Here is a 15753-nt window from a genome sequence, read left to right as displayed (position 1 = left end):
CAGATGACATTGCTGATGTTGCCATAAAAAATAAGAAAACTTTTAAATGATATTTTTATTTTTATTTTTATTTTTATTTTTATTTTTATTTTTTATTTTTTAATAAGAAAAGCTGGTTTCATTTTTTTGAAACAAAAGTGCATAGCACACCAAAATAAGATGGGGAAAGGTAAAGAATAAACTATGTATTAGACTTTGATACGGGAAACCCACTACTTACTCTTTTAGCTCTGCCAGGAGAACTTTATCTATCAGTAAGCTGTCTTTTACAAGATACAGGTTGGTACTGCTTTAACACCCTGCGATTATTTTTTAATGACATCAGACCAGTGTAGTGTATAATAGTGCCCACAGAAGCTCTGTAGCAGCAATCACAATGTATCTTTAGTGAGATAATCAGAGTGCTTCTCGGGCCAGTTACATCTGCCACAGCCGTGCTTCAAATGTAAATCACAGCCAGGTGGTTTTGTATTAAATTCCAGCAAATTAAAAAATGAATCTTCAGTAGCAGCTGCTGTTATCTGACGACATACAGTCGCGACAAAATATAAGACTTCATAGCTTGATGACAGAGACAATCACACACATAATCAGTATTTAGAGCAACAACCTGAGAATCTGAGAAGATCCACTTTTTAAATCTCTTTTTCAGACTCAATAGCAGAGCAGATTCCTAACTGTGCCTTTCAGCGGCATCCACCAGCAATGTTAATTCTTTTGTGCTGTCTTTAGAGAACAAAGCGGGGAGACGTATTTGTTGGGTTGTCAGCTTTCCGCCCACTTGCCTTTTTGAAAAAGTCTTGGCAGCCTGCTCAATGTGGTGCTGCATACAAATATTGATAGAACACAGTGGCATTTGTTAGGCCCGCACTTAGGGAGACGGTGAATTTGAACTCGGGGGAAAGTGCTTGGAACTGCAGGCATTTATAGAGCCAGTATAGAGCCATTTCTTTCTTTTTTTCAGACTCAAAGCAGAGATGAGCAATGTAATCCAATCAGTTGAAAGCACAGAAGCAGCATGTCTGACCCGGTTTGTAGGTAAGATCAGATTTTTGTATAGTGGGGATGAATCACAAACAATGTGGGGTATCCTAATCAGGAGACCCATTAAAAAAGAAACACCAATTGCTTGTTTATATTGTGGATTACAAGAGTTAGGAAGATTAGTGAAGGAAGGCTGGCTAACTATTAGCAGGGCATCTCTCTCTCTCTCTATCCCCAAGAAATATGCACTGCTTTAAATGTATTTATAGATAGATCGATAGATAGATAGATAGATAGATAGATTGTAGTAACATTCAACACATTTTCTTTCTCTATGAAAAGTACTGCTAGGATGGATAACTTCTATCAAAAGAAAGTGTCGTAGACTCAAAGCAATGCTGGCATTGTACAAATAAACAGGGAGGAATAGTATTAAAATCAGTCTCAATATATGTGTTTGTGGCTCCTGGCAATGTAGAGGTTAAGCCAGATCATTGGCTTATTAGGCAGGCTCACAGTCTGTTAGGATATGTTAGAAATTGCTTCGAATAGCAGAAAGGCAAAGAAGCATCAGATATTTTGCTTAGTAAAATCTCCCTCCAAGGGATGCCTTCATTGAAGGCTCTCCGGTGATGTTACTGTTTCTTGCATTACGGATTCAGTGAATCCCTCAATGTGAGACTCGACTAAGTCTCTGTCAGGTTTATCTGTTGTGCTATTTCTAGCCGTTTCATCTGCGTTTTACTTTTATGTTTTTGACTTTCAAGCCTAATGCATTCCATCTCTGTTGTCTGCAGCATGTGTAATCGTGTGCTATTAAATTGCAAAATGTCTTTATTCCTGTGGGGATTGTAAATGACAATTGTGTGATTATCTTGCATTCCACATTGTCATTTCAAGATGGGCTACGCTCAGAATGACTTCCTGTTTGAGAAAATAAATGAGGCATGATGTTCAGATATGTGCATAAATAACTGGAATTATCTGCTGGGGATCTTTTACTGGCGCAGAAAATAAACTTCAGATACAGAAATACCACAGGATGAAGGACCCCCCCTCGCTTTGGTATGTTAATAACCTCACATTGTTTAGACCAGTGGTATTATCTCAGAGCAAATGTCCAGTTAATTGCAAGTCCCACTGGTACACCCCCATAAACAACCATAATGGCTAAGGGGAGTGTTTCTCTGGTATTGCAATTAGAGAAATTTCAATGGGGAATCAGAAACTGGGATAGATATTAACACACTACTACTACTTGTTCAAATATATATATATATATATATATATATATATATATATATATATATATATATATATATACACACACACACACACACACACACACACACAGCTCTGGAAAAAATTAAGAGACCACTACAAAATTATCAGTTTCTCTGGTTTTACTATTTATAGGTATGTTTTTGGGTAAAATTAACATTTTTGTTTTATTCTATAAACATTTCTCCCAAATTCCAAATAAAAATATTGTCATTTAGAGCATTTATTTGCAGAAAATGACAACTGGTCAAAACAACAAAAAAGATGCAGTGTTGTCAGACCTCGAATAATGCAAAGAAAATAAGTTCAGATTCATTTTTAAACAACACAATACTAATGTTTTAACTTAGGAAGAGTTCAGAAATCAATATTTGGTGGAATAACCCTGATTTTCAAGCACAGCTTTCATGCGTCTTGGCATGCTCTCCACCAGTCTTTCACATTGATGTTGGGTGACTTTATGCCACTCCTGGCGCAAAAATTCAAGCAGCTCGGCTTTGTTTGGTGGCTTGTGACCATCCATCTTCCTCTTGATCACATTCCAGAGGTATTCAGTGGGGTTCAGGTCTGGAGATTGGGCTGGCCATGACAGGGTCTTGATCTGGTGGTCCTCCATCCACACTTTGATTGACCTGGCTATGTGGCATGGAGCATTGTCCTGCTGGAAAAAGATATCCTCAGAGTTGGGGAACATTGTCAGAGCAGGAGGAAGCAAGTTTTCTTCCAGGACAACCTTGTACTTGGGAATCACCAGATCAAGACTACACTGCTTTTCTCCGCGGATTGCTTCGCTGGATTGTCCCAAATTATTCAATTTGTTCCCGATCAGGTTCTTTATAGCAGACGATTCCACAGTCACGCCGGTGTTGTTTAATTAAAACACTGCCAATATAAACTACACGATAACCCTCTCTCAAACACAGATTCGAGCGCTGCTGCTGCTGCTGCTGCTGCTGCTGCCGCTGCTGGTAACACAGGTCTCCATTACCAAAACACACCTCTTCTACAGCGCACACACTCTCCTTATAAACGTCTCTTCCTCCCAGAATTCCTGCTGCTACAGAAATCCAAACCCTATGCATTCTGGGTGTTGAAGTCCCCTCCAGACAATACCAACCAGTTGATCATTTTAATACCCATAACTAAAATAACTCATGACAAATACTTTTGCAAAGGACAAAATAATAGAAACCCACCTTTTCTATTTTCAATCATTTGCAATACCCTATCTTTGTCACTCTATATATATATATATATATATATATATATTAATGTTCTTGACAAATATGTCCCACTGTAACTAAATAAATACCCCGTTTAGATGAAGAACAAACTGTAGCTAGAGGTCATGTACTTTCCTCATATAAAAGAATGCTTGTTTACCATAAACAGTTTCCGCAGCAACTGATTGTATTCATCAGCAAATTGAACTCCTATCAGTTAACAAAGTTAATTTAATGTGTCTCTGTACTGACTTGGAAACTGCAAACAGTCCACCAGAAATGTGAACATTTAATAACATTTGAGAGAGGCATCCTACTGAGTGCACAACATAAGAACATGAGAGGATTTATGAATGAGAGGAGGCCATTCAGACCATATAAGCTGGTCTGGTTCTGAGTAGTGGGGTCTTAAAGGATCCAAGCAATTTAGCTTAAAAAACTTGACCAGGTAACATATTTCATTCCCTCACCACTCTCCTTCCTAAATCCATTTCCACTTCATTTCCAACTGTGTCCTCTGCTCCTGGCTTCTGTACTGCGTTTAAAGTATTAAACGTCATGACAGCACCTGTGTGGTGAACGCAATGTACAGTAAAGACATAATAGTTTTTTCCTCCACGGCATTCTCTGACCAGACTGTATAAAAGTTTTTAAACTCAAATTAAAGTAAATCATTCACTGCATTCAGGTCCCAAGAGCGTGCACTGAATAACCATCTTCTCAAGAGATTCATCATCCGATGGAAACTCACTCCTTATCATAATTGCATGTAATTGCTTTAACATGGGTTCAGGTAGCCTGGACTGTGGAGGTATTCAAGTGCACATGCCAGAGTCCCAACACAACAGCTGTGGGAATCAAAGAACAACAATTGCTCCAGAAATACAGCTTGATTTACAGGAAAGCATTCACTAGATTGCTTTACTCTAATTATAGAAGATAACACACATATTTTTACTTGGGTAATAGTATATAATGTATATAGTAGTATATTATGATGTGTTTTATAGGGTAGTACACAATAAATGGTATATAATAAGTGTGCATTTGGTATATAACACAAGCCTGCTTATTCATGCATTTGTAGGGTGTATTTGCATAGTAGTGTGTATTTGCATAGTAGTTATTTAGTAAATACAGGTGTATTTACACATAATTACAATGTTATTATGTATAGTTACAATGTACTTAATGTGTAATTGTGTTTGCATGCTATAACCGTAATTCTAACCCTAACCCTAAAATTCTAACCCTAACCCTAAAATCCTAACTCTAACCCTAACTCTAACTCTAACCATAACCCTAACCCATTTCTGATACAACTGTGTATTTACATATATCGTGCAAAACGATTTAAAGTGTTAATGTAAAGTATTACCAAAGCGTGTGGTGTCGGATCAGCTTAAAGCCCAGGACAGCAGGGTGAGAGTTCACTGTAATGGGACAGAAGCAGTGATGTCTGTAGGCCATTTCGGTGCCCTGTACTTGCTGGAAAGCTCTTCTGTATAATAAAAGCTGCATCTCGCTGTCAGTTTTGGTCATGATAGACATGACAGAAGATAAGTCTTTGATAGAGGGCTGAAAGTGGGCTTTTGGTCCAAGACTACATGAAATTGTATTGATAATGAAACACGTTATCTTAAAAGTTATGCACAAGCATGCTAGTTATTACATGTTTTAACATTTCAGTGTGGTGGTAATTGTTGTCTGGTTTTTATTATCCAAAAGGCTTTAAGCCTGTCGTAATTAGGAATGAATTGCAGGCAGTGTTGTTTAGCGTTGTTGACGTGGTTAGGACGAGATGTAATGTTTGTTGTAGCACTGCAGCGGTACAAATGGAATGCATTGGGGATAATTGCGTCTTCATTTAGTGCAACCCTTCCAAACTAAAAGCTACAAAGAGTTTGAGGGTGGATGGGGTGTGTCTAATAGTTTCAGAAAGAATTGTTGCTTTTATACACAGATGTAGGTATACAGCAGTGAATGGTATTTGAACCTGTGTATATTATTGGACTGTTTGTAACATTTCAAAATGATTTTAACCAGCTGGATTCAGTCTGGGAACACAGCAAACAATCAACATTGGTTAGTTACTATAAATAAAAACATTGGCATTTTTGTTAACAAATATGATGTAACCTCCAAGTCTTATTTTACTCCCACATGTTGAAGAAAAATTCTCAGCGAAAGCACCTGTCCATGGTGCCAAGGTGTACGTGCTGTAGATAATAGTAGCATTGAGAATTGCATTATTGTGTTCATAGCTGCTACATGAACTTTCATAAAGTTGGTTTACTACTACAAATGCTGAGGTCAAGTGCTGTTGGCTGGCTGGACATACTTGGTTTCCTTATTTTGTAATTGAGACCAACAATGAATCTACCACACTCAGACTAAAACTATTACTGTATGATATATATTTTAAGCACTTTGAAAAATATTTTTTGAAATAGGCCTGAGCTTACTGTTGTGAAATGAAGGTTTTAGCACAGCAAACGAACATGATACTGTATCTCTGTTATGTGTTGTTATTATATATATATATATATATATATATATATATATATATATATATATATATATATATATATATAATATATATATGGAAGAAAAATCTTTTCCAAGTATAGTTCAGTCCAACTTAAAATAACCACTGTACAGCAGCCATTATCACCAAGAGTCAGACTCATGGACGTATACAAACTGGTGAAATAATATGCTTTGGAGGGATTTGTACTCAACAAGGGAGCAATTGCAGACCAGTATATCTGCTAGAATATAATAACTTCAATTAAGATAATTATTTTGTTTTATGAAGCTAATACAGTTTTTACAGAAGTGTGTTATTTGGACTAAAATGCCCTTTTTAAAATGGAATCTCTCTAAAATGATGCCTAATTGTTTGTACAAGTTGATACTGTCTGTATACTGTCTCCTGCCATGCTGATGGAGCCGGCACAGGATGGAGTAAGACAGTTCAAGCGTGCACAGGGGAATAGTTTATGAAAACTACTGCAGCTGAATTACAGAGGGAGAACATTTAATTGGGACAAAATAAATACAAACATGATATTCCAACTCTAAAGGACTCCTCAGCACGGCAATGCTTCTTTTATGTGTCCCGTATGCACTGCAGGGTGTTGATGTTTTAGAAAAAAAGTGCTACACCCTATCACGCTTTTGAAATCCCAGTAAAGCTTTGCTTAAACCCATTATATAGCCCGCTAACTAAAACCTGCTCCATGCATTACCGCAGTGTCTCTCACGAGACAGGTCAGGAAGTTTCCCTTCATTTGGATAACATTTCCACATACAATTTGAGTGCAGTTAGTCTAATTTATTGAATGTCATTGTTATACAAGCTGAACAGACAATACAGGAAATATAGTAAGATATCATTTAAAACTAATAGAAAAAAGAAAAACTAGGTAGACTTGTGAATAAAGGGCTGTAAATTACAAGGGAGGCTGTCTGTTTTGAAGCTGACGATTTCTGTTCCTTTTATTGTCTTACAGGCTTGCTGAACACCGCAAAGATGCTTAGGTTGCAATGCTAACTTCCAGTGGGATTGGAGCCGGAGGGCTGAATGTGAATTGACAGCTTAAGTGCTTTTGATCAAAATAAAGCACACTAAGTTATCTGTGCACTTCTGGGCCTGAGAGCTGTGGAAGAAAAATGTGAGCCAATTGATTAAGAATGGTACACTGGATAAAATGAAAACAGAATGACTTTTCTTTTGTACAACTTTAAATACAGGACACAAAATACTGGCTAATGCAATGCACCTGTTCTGCAGATATGAAATGATCCGGTCCCTGAGTGCTGTGCTTTGCAAATCTGTGCTGCACTCATGTACTTCAACTAAAGATGTTTGGGTTTGTGTTTTAAAAGCAAGGAAATTAAATCACCGCTGCTTTGTGGAGCACCGTTGTTTAGCTGGTAATTTGTTTAAGTAATCTGGAGGTGTGCCTAAGAGTTGTTTGCAGTCCTAGTCTTAGTGCTAATCAAAGTGGAGTAGGCAATGTTTACATCATTTAAATTATATATGGGGAAGAAAGCGAAAGGTAATCGCAGAGAATGTGCTATGAAATGTATGACAAAACTAAAGAATCTTTCCAGAATCAATAACTAATAAATATGAGTTAAAGTGTATCAAGAAACATAACAACTGATTGACTTTGGCATTGATTTTGGCAAAAAGGAATATTGATTTTGTGTTCATGAGAACATCACACAGTCCAAAAATAACGGAAAGATTGAATGGGTACTGCAGATATAACTAGCGGCTGACCCATGACCTCTAGTGGTTGACCTTTTCTTGACTGATTTTCTATTAAAGATAAATCTAACCCAACTAAAGTGTTAACATTTGCCGATGCTTTGCTATTTAAAGAAAAAAAATAAGCATGTTGCATTGTTATAACAAGATCACATCCAAGTGAACAAACACAGATGGCTAGATTCACAAGCAAATATTCCTTCTAAAAAGGAAAAACTAAATATTATTATAACCCTCTTGCGTTGCAGGTCAGCTGTTCTCTGTCATTCCCATGGTTCCATCTTCCCAGCGTAGGAATTTTAGATTACTTTTAATTTACTAGGTACTAGAAAACTCTAATTATACTGAATTCAAGGAAAGCCTTTAAAATGTTTACAAGCTTCATACAGTGCCTACAGTAAATGCCTACTAGATTCCTATTCTGATTGAGGTATCTCTGATGTTTGTGCCTTTCTGCAATCACATTGCAATGACTCTAAAGCTTTCTACTCAATGGAAGTTAAAGTAAAATGGCCAAAAAACAAACATACGCAATGCATGAGAGGGGCCGGATCTGAACCCCAGGCCTTACGTTTAACGTACCAGGTTTAGAACCATCACCGGAGGTTCCAGTCCCAAAACGAGGCCTTAAAAGCGCTGCAATGAAGAAGAATTTACAGACCACTTGGTCAGAATGGTGGGCTGAGACTATCATTAGCACAGAAATCAAATGAGCAGGAGTGGATAGCTATGCAGCAGAACTTTCCCACTGCAGAGAGGGGAAGGTCAAGAAGAAAAATACCCCAGGATGACACAGCGTGACACACAGAAAGACAAACACTGCAGCAAAATGTCAGTTATTGTAACATTTCAGTAGCATGGGAAACTGTTTCTCTTTGTTGTGGTCATGTTCAATAGTGTAAAGCATTAGCTGGGAGTCTGAGTTATACTGGAGATATTTTCTGGACTGTATGTCTGTCGCACTTACATGTACTTTGTATGTCCTTGATATTATCATTGGGACAAAGAGCTGATTTTACAGTGGTGCACAGGACTTTACTGGCTCTGCAGTACTGTTCTGATTTTACATTTCCAAAAAACAACTAACATTTAAATTTGTAATTGCAGCCATTTGTTTATAGACAGCAAATTAACTACCGTTGTTAATCAAAATTGTACCCACATAGCTCAACAAAAAAATTAATTAATGTGTGTCTATACTGTTGTTATGCTATTTTGAGATTTTTTTCGGGATAATTTGACATAACCAGACTAATTTCACTTGCATTACGAGTGCTCTCCAAAACATTTGCTTTCATGGATTTTTGTAACGTTTTCACACGGTTCCCTGACAATAGGGACTTCCCACCAGCAGTCATCTGGGATCTTTCTGCAGACACTTTTTATCAATGTCTTCAGATGATAAAAATATTAATAAACATAATTCTTCACTTCAAATGCTTTTAACACATTACATTGAAGATGCATAATGAATATGCACAAAATGAGCTGACTTCATCAGAGGGAAACATAGTCCTCCCTAAATGGGAATGTCAGGAGAAACAGAAAGATCTCCTTCTCTCTGCTTTTCCTGGGATTAAACAACAGTGTTCTCGTCCCCCTGGGGTTTGGAGAATGCAGACTTGTATATTCCTGCTGCCCCACTCCACTGTAATTCATTAACTCCAGCTGCCTTCTGGGGAATCACCAAGTAATTCATCTTAATTAACTGTTGCACAAATATTCAAAAGTAATTGGTTTCAGAATTCGGTTTCCGAGATTGTTCTGGGCAGATTGCAGGTCGGTATGTATTTCACTGCACCACAGCAAAATGTAAAAATTATTTTATATCATACATAACACAGCAATTACAATCTTTTCTGTACAGCTTTGTGGGCAATTATTAAACCTAATAAGAAAATGAATATGGGGCATAAAATGAATACAACTGCCTGGATTCATTCAGAGTGCATAATCTTAGGATGGCATGACTAAAAAAAATAAAAAAGATTGCATGCAAGAATCACAGTGTTTTCTAGAGCCATAACAGTCATGTCAAGCTGAGGGAAAATACTTATTTTAATACACAAAATAGGTTATTGTGACTATGGTACTTAGAGACCAAGTTAAAGCTGACCTCTGTTAGTGTTTATGGCAATTTCAATGGGGTTATCATAATAACATGTCTGTTTTAATCAAATAATATCTGTCAAAACAGCTTCATTAGGCCTGTCTTTTTACAGAGCTTGCAATATGATGAAATATCAGATTTATCTTAAGTGATATACTCTTCTTGTTTTGATTCAATTTGTATCATTTTGTGTTCCAGTCATCACACCCTGGTGACTTTTTATAAGAAACCACAAGCTGATACAGTGGCACTGGAACAATTTTTAAAGTGGGGGTGCTGAAAGCCATTGAACAAAACTGTAACCCCTGTATATGATGGAAGCCATGCAAAGCCGCACCCCCAGCACCCCTAGTTCAAGCGCCCTTGAGCTGAAAGGATCCCTGTGGCCTCAATAGAGTTCTCAGAATCCTGTCTAATCTCCCCGTCTATCTTGTGCAGCGCAGTGTAACAATGTATCTTTTCCCCCAGAAACAACTGTCTCTCATGGATGCAACTAATATATCAGCAAGAAATACCAAATAGCACAAAATACTATTCATTACATCCACTAGACCATTGTTATGTAGTTTTTTCCAAGATCCCAATTGCTGATATTATCATTTCAAAGCATGCTGCAAGGGCTTTTCCAACAAGAAGTCGAGTAACTCCTGTCGTCCCGCTTGAGTTGGGATTACTCAATATGTAAAAGCAGTCATAGAAGGGAATTTATTGTAATAATCCAGAAGACCAAGGGAGGCAATCCAACACTATGGCAAAACACATTTTTTAAATACTGGTATGCATTTGTAAGAGAAAAAAAACCTCCTGGGAGCAACATGAAAAATGAATATTGAAAGTTAGAGAGCGGTTAAAAGCTTTGGGCTGTATGATAAATGCCTTGGACTGCACATGTGTTTTCCACAAACAACATTGTACAATATTTGGCATTGTTGCTCAAGTGTCTGTGTCCAGGGAGCAAGATTGTTTGATAGTACATATAAACACCTGAAGCAAAACAAAATACCTTAGCGATTAAAATACAGTTATAAATATCAGCTGAGAAAAGTAAAAAAAAAAACCCTATTGGCTTTTGCATAGCAGTTGTGAGCTGTGAGCTTTACATATGTAGCAAACTGCAATGAAAGCAAAGCAAGTAACTTAACAAAGTCCCTGGTAGGGCATTTGTATTTCAAAATACAATATGCACAGTACAGAAGTACTTCCATTTTTTAGCTACATATAATCTGCCAAATGAAGGTACAGTGAACCACATAGCTTAATAACATATAGCTAACTTAGTGTCCTAAATCATACACTATACTGTACAGTTTGGAAGATATCAGTTATCTATACAATACTATTATTGTAAAACCTGACAAGCTTGATTTATCGAGATTTTGGTTGAGTCTTTGCACTGGAATGAAAGCTCCGTCGTATGAATGTGTGTATTTAGTTCTCATAAAATGTTTGGCACGGCTGTTCTGTACGCAACCTCGTGCCAGTTTGTATTTTTTATAAAACTGCTGCTGTGACAGTGTGAAAACCTTATACAGTATCTCAGAAAGCATTTGAGATAGTGACTTCATATTTGAGATAGTGACTTCATATTTGAGGTGGTGACTTCATAGTTTCAGGGTGACATAACACCTCCATATTAAATGTGTGGCAATTTGGCAGGTGATTGTGAACAGGTGTAGAGGTGATGCAGTGCAGAAGAAATCACAAACAGTTGTAATCTGGTAGGAAACGAGGGGTTTAATTATAATCTGGTTCTGGTGACCAACAAAAGAAAAACGCTCCGGCAATACACAACAATGTGGAGCCAAACAAACAGGTTTATAGTCCCAAACAATAAACGTTATCCACCACACAATACTAAAACACGGTCACCAGTCCCGGGTGCGTGTAGTAGTGCTCGTGGTGGGTGATAACAGGTTATTTGGTGACAGTTTGTGCAGTGCAGTTCCGGCTTGAGCTGGCCCAAAAGCGACAGCTCTGGAACCTGTTTAGCCATCTAGTGATACAATAAACAAGACAATTACTAACACTCAAAACAAACAAACACTCACAAATATTCCTTGGCAATTTCTACTGCAGCTCTCAGTCCTTCCAGGTTTACGTATACAACCCAAGTGAAGGAAAAGATTAACGTTTCTCTGGTCCCTTTTATGCTACCACGCATGATCCTTTGGTAAATGATTTCAGCTGCATCCATAGCTTGCAGCTGCTACCTCATTTACATTCTGGGTCAATACGTTCCTGCAACAGAGTCTCGCTTCCATCCAGGCTGACCGACTTCCCGACCTCGGAAACAAACTGTCAGGCCAGCCCGTCCAGATACTTTTCCTTTCGCTATTTAGCACCCTGACAGGTCGAGAGGGAGATTTACAACCAGAAATCATTGTATTTCTGTCACATTGCCATATTGAGATCAACGTGACTTTTTAAGTTTCTGCTGTGTAGACACACAACACTGTGTTAGTGTCCTAATGTTTGGTAGACAGTTGTAATCTTTGATGTTCTTACTCAAGTTCCATTAGAGGTGGTTTCCAGTAGAAATGAACTATTTCTCTTCACACATTTTTTAACCTCTGGACATATCAATGGTACAGATATTTTTGATATCTGGTGTGACATCCCCTTTAGGTGATGCCCCTGGATATGCTTTGTTTTTGTTTATTTGCTGTATTTTTTTCTTTTCACGAAGGCCTTCTGAGGTGTCAGGCACATAAAGCTGGTGGCCCAATAAGTTTTGCTTTCGTAAGGTTCATCTAAAAACCTGAACATTTCATTTTTTCCCCTCTCCTTCAAAACCCATTGCTTGTTTATTACCCTCTTGATACAGAATATAAAGTTTTTTGTTTTTGTTACTGGAGAATGACTCTGTATTTATGACATGATTATATTTCCTCCTGTTCATTGCAACAGTGCTTCTCTTGTTTATGGTGGTGGTGTTAGTAAAATCAGTGTCAGCTGGACCAGAGGTCACACAGGAGTAGCTCATGGGGGGAAAAACTGAGGTCAAGATGGCAGTCAAACGGTTTAAGTTAAGATTAATTGTGTATTTAAGACTTGGGAATATTTTATGGACGGGGTACACAAGCTTTGTCCATTTGTGGAGGTCCCTCAAGCACTATTCCATGGTTCCTTAGTTTCATACTTGCATGGGCTCGGGATCTTACAAAATCTGTCCCTGAGCAAACGTTTCCTTGTTTGCCGCATATCCCATTAGATAACAATGTAAGACATGATTGACCTGTCATCAGGATTTCCCCCGAGTCAACTACCTCATCAATGTGCTACAGGTCAGCCGGGAAAGTCAGCCATTCTAACTGGTAAAAGATCTCTGATTGTCTTTAGTTATATCCTTTATTATATGACATCCCTTTTCTTACTAGCTTGCTGGTGTTTAGTGAGTCTAGAAGGAGTTTAAATGGTTCTGGAGGGATACATTTCTGTCCATTTCTCAGTGATTCCTTCAGGAAGGAGTTTAAAAGGTTCTAGAGGGATACATTTCTGTCCATTTCTCAGTGATTCCTTCAGGAAGGAGTTTAAAAGGTTCTAGAGGGATACATTTCTGTCCATTTCTCAGTGATTCTTTCAAGGCAGAGTTTAACGGGTTCTAGATGGATACATACCTGTCCATTTCTCAGCGACTCCTTCAGGAAGGAGTTTAAAGGATTCTAGAGGGATACATTCCTCAGTTCATTTCTCAGTGATTTCTTCAGGGGAGATACTTGTAGGGGTGGGAAATCTGGAGCCAATTTTTTTTTTTCAGACAAGCGTTTGATATTTTTCCTGGTGAAACAGCAGCAATTTGTGCAGCTGAGTACTCACTGTTGGCCCTTGAAACACCGTAACTGAAACAGGGAGATGCAGCTTTTATATATTACAGAATACGTGTGTGTGTGTGTGTGTGTTAAATATCCCAGGTTTTAAATCTTTATGTTTTATTGAAAAATACAGTGATTTATAATCAATATAGATGGTGAACCCTATACATAAATACAGCATGTTGTAATTGTTCTGACCAACATTTCAGTACTGCCAAGACAAAACTCTAGCTGCATAACCTTTTTATTCATCAGTCTCAATTAATAATACACAATAAATAAAAGCATTCCAATTACATCATACAGGACTGCAAAGAAAAAGTTAAAACCGAACAGAAACAGGGCGGCTCATCAATGTTCCCTTGCTGGCAGTGGTAGTGTAAGTCACATGTTTCCCATTTATATATGTTTGCATTCATGAGATCCGTGTGTGTGTGTTTGGGGAGGAGGGGGAGGAGGGGGAGAACTCAGCTGCAAGGAATGTTTTCTGCTGCTACTAATACTACAGTCCTGGTACTACCAAACTATTTCCTGATACATTTATATTGCATTTCTCCACAAAGAACCAAAAAACCCAAACAAAACAACTAACAAACAAAACCCCATAAGAACATTCCAGCACTTTTCTTTGATAATGTATGTTTTGAAAAGTTGAATGTGGTTATCCCCTTCCCCCGGTGAAATCACATGGGCGGTGTGTATCTGTAGCTGCAGAGCTGAGCTCGGGGGTTGGTACTTGGGCTCTGTTTGACAGCCTGTTAATAAAGACTCAACACAAAACAGCTGCCTGTGATGTAATGTGGAACTTCTTCCACAGAGCCTGTATTTACAAGCAGAGAGGCGTGCGAGAGCAGCACTGTGCTCAGTGAAAGTGAAGAAGTCCAGTGTTGTGTCAGTGCTGCCAGTCAGTGGGATTTTAAATGTGTTTGCTGTGGTGAGTCAGGCTCATGTTATTAAACAAGACTCATGAGAAAGAGTGCACCCCACACTGGTGGAAAGAGGGTTAGAAGGGTCAGCCTCAGCTGGTTACCTGCTGAAGAACTGGATACACAGAACTACAGACTGAAAGTAAGTGTGTGCTTGTGCTAGATTGATACAGATATATAAATCCAGATACTTAAACAGAAATGCTTAATTTAGATCACTTTAATACTATTATATCTATTGATATATATATATACGGCATATATATATATATATATATATATATATATATATATATATATATATATATATATATATATAACGCGTTATATTTGTAAATTAGAATTTTAATTTGGATAGTTTCTTGCTGCCACATTGCAAAGTTTCCTTACTTACATTTTTTTTTTTATATTTACTTGAGATGTGGAGCTATTTTTCCTCCCAAATTGACCTACAGTATTTGTAATTTAACTCATGTGCTTTTAAAAACATATATATTTTGCCAAAACAGAACAAATTATAACTAAGAAAAACAGAGAAAGTAAAAGGTGCCATGTAGTTAATATGCTATTTATTTCTACTGAAGACAATAACATTTTGGTATGGAGCTTCAGAAAACATTAGTTAGAAGCAAATAAGCTTTACAGTATCTTAGACAGCTATGCAGATGCCAGCTTTCCCAGTAGCCAAACAGGTATGCATGACTCTGGAGACCTCTAGCAGTGCTCTGCCTCTGCTGTAGCTCCATGAATGTGTGTGGGAGTTTACATGATTCTGCATTTACTCTTTCTTCATGCACATGTCGTGTACATTTCACAATGTTTAAAACTTGAAAAGACAATTAAAGAATAATATTTAAATTCAGGAAATATATCATTTCCCCATGTCCTTCTCTGCAGGAAACTAAACTGTCTTCCGGATATTGCCGAGCTTCCTAGACTGCAGTGTTTGGGGTGTGCTCCTCATAGGAAATCAGCTTTGCCTTAATTTGTTGGTGTGCTCCATTATGCTATAGGTTAGGAAACTTACAGTATACGGACAAATAAGAATGTTCTTAATGTTTGCTTCGGATTGGAACTGAATAATCCCTTCCCTGTCATTTTCAAGGCTGACCGACTGTGTCGCCTGTGAATGTCTTGA

At 37.7% G+C, this 15753-nt stretch overlaps 1 protein-coding gene across 4 annotated transcripts in view; it reads left to right on the top strand.

Moving 5' to 3' along the window:
• The first annotated feature begins 879 nt into the window (after nucleotides 1-879).
• The window catches only part of LOC121322372 (nck-associated protein 5-like), a 204984-nt gene continuing 190110 nt past the window's right edge, over nucleotides 880-15753 (top strand). The window contains exon 1 of one of the 4 annotated variants that reach the window (XM_041262230.1): nucleotides 880-1038. The gene's annotated coding sequence lies outside the window, so the exon portion shown is untranslated. Of the gene's footprint in view, nucleotides 1039-14407; nucleotides 14758-15753 lie in introns of those variants that run through there. The other 3 variants (XM_041262232.1, XM_041262233.1, XM_041262228.1) reach the window with 3 other exon arrangements.

The sequence above is a fragment of the Polyodon spathula genome, chromosome 10 (genome assembly GCF_017654505.1).
Source record: "Polyodon spathula isolate WHYD16114869_AA chromosome 10, ASM1765450v1, whole genome shotgun sequence".
Lineage (NCBI taxonomy): Eukaryota > Metazoa > Chordata > Actinopteri > Acipenseriformes > Polyodontidae > Polyodon > Polyodon spathula.
Note: the sequence above shows the minus strand (reverse complement) of the source record. Positions and strands in the feature narration are given on the sequence as shown.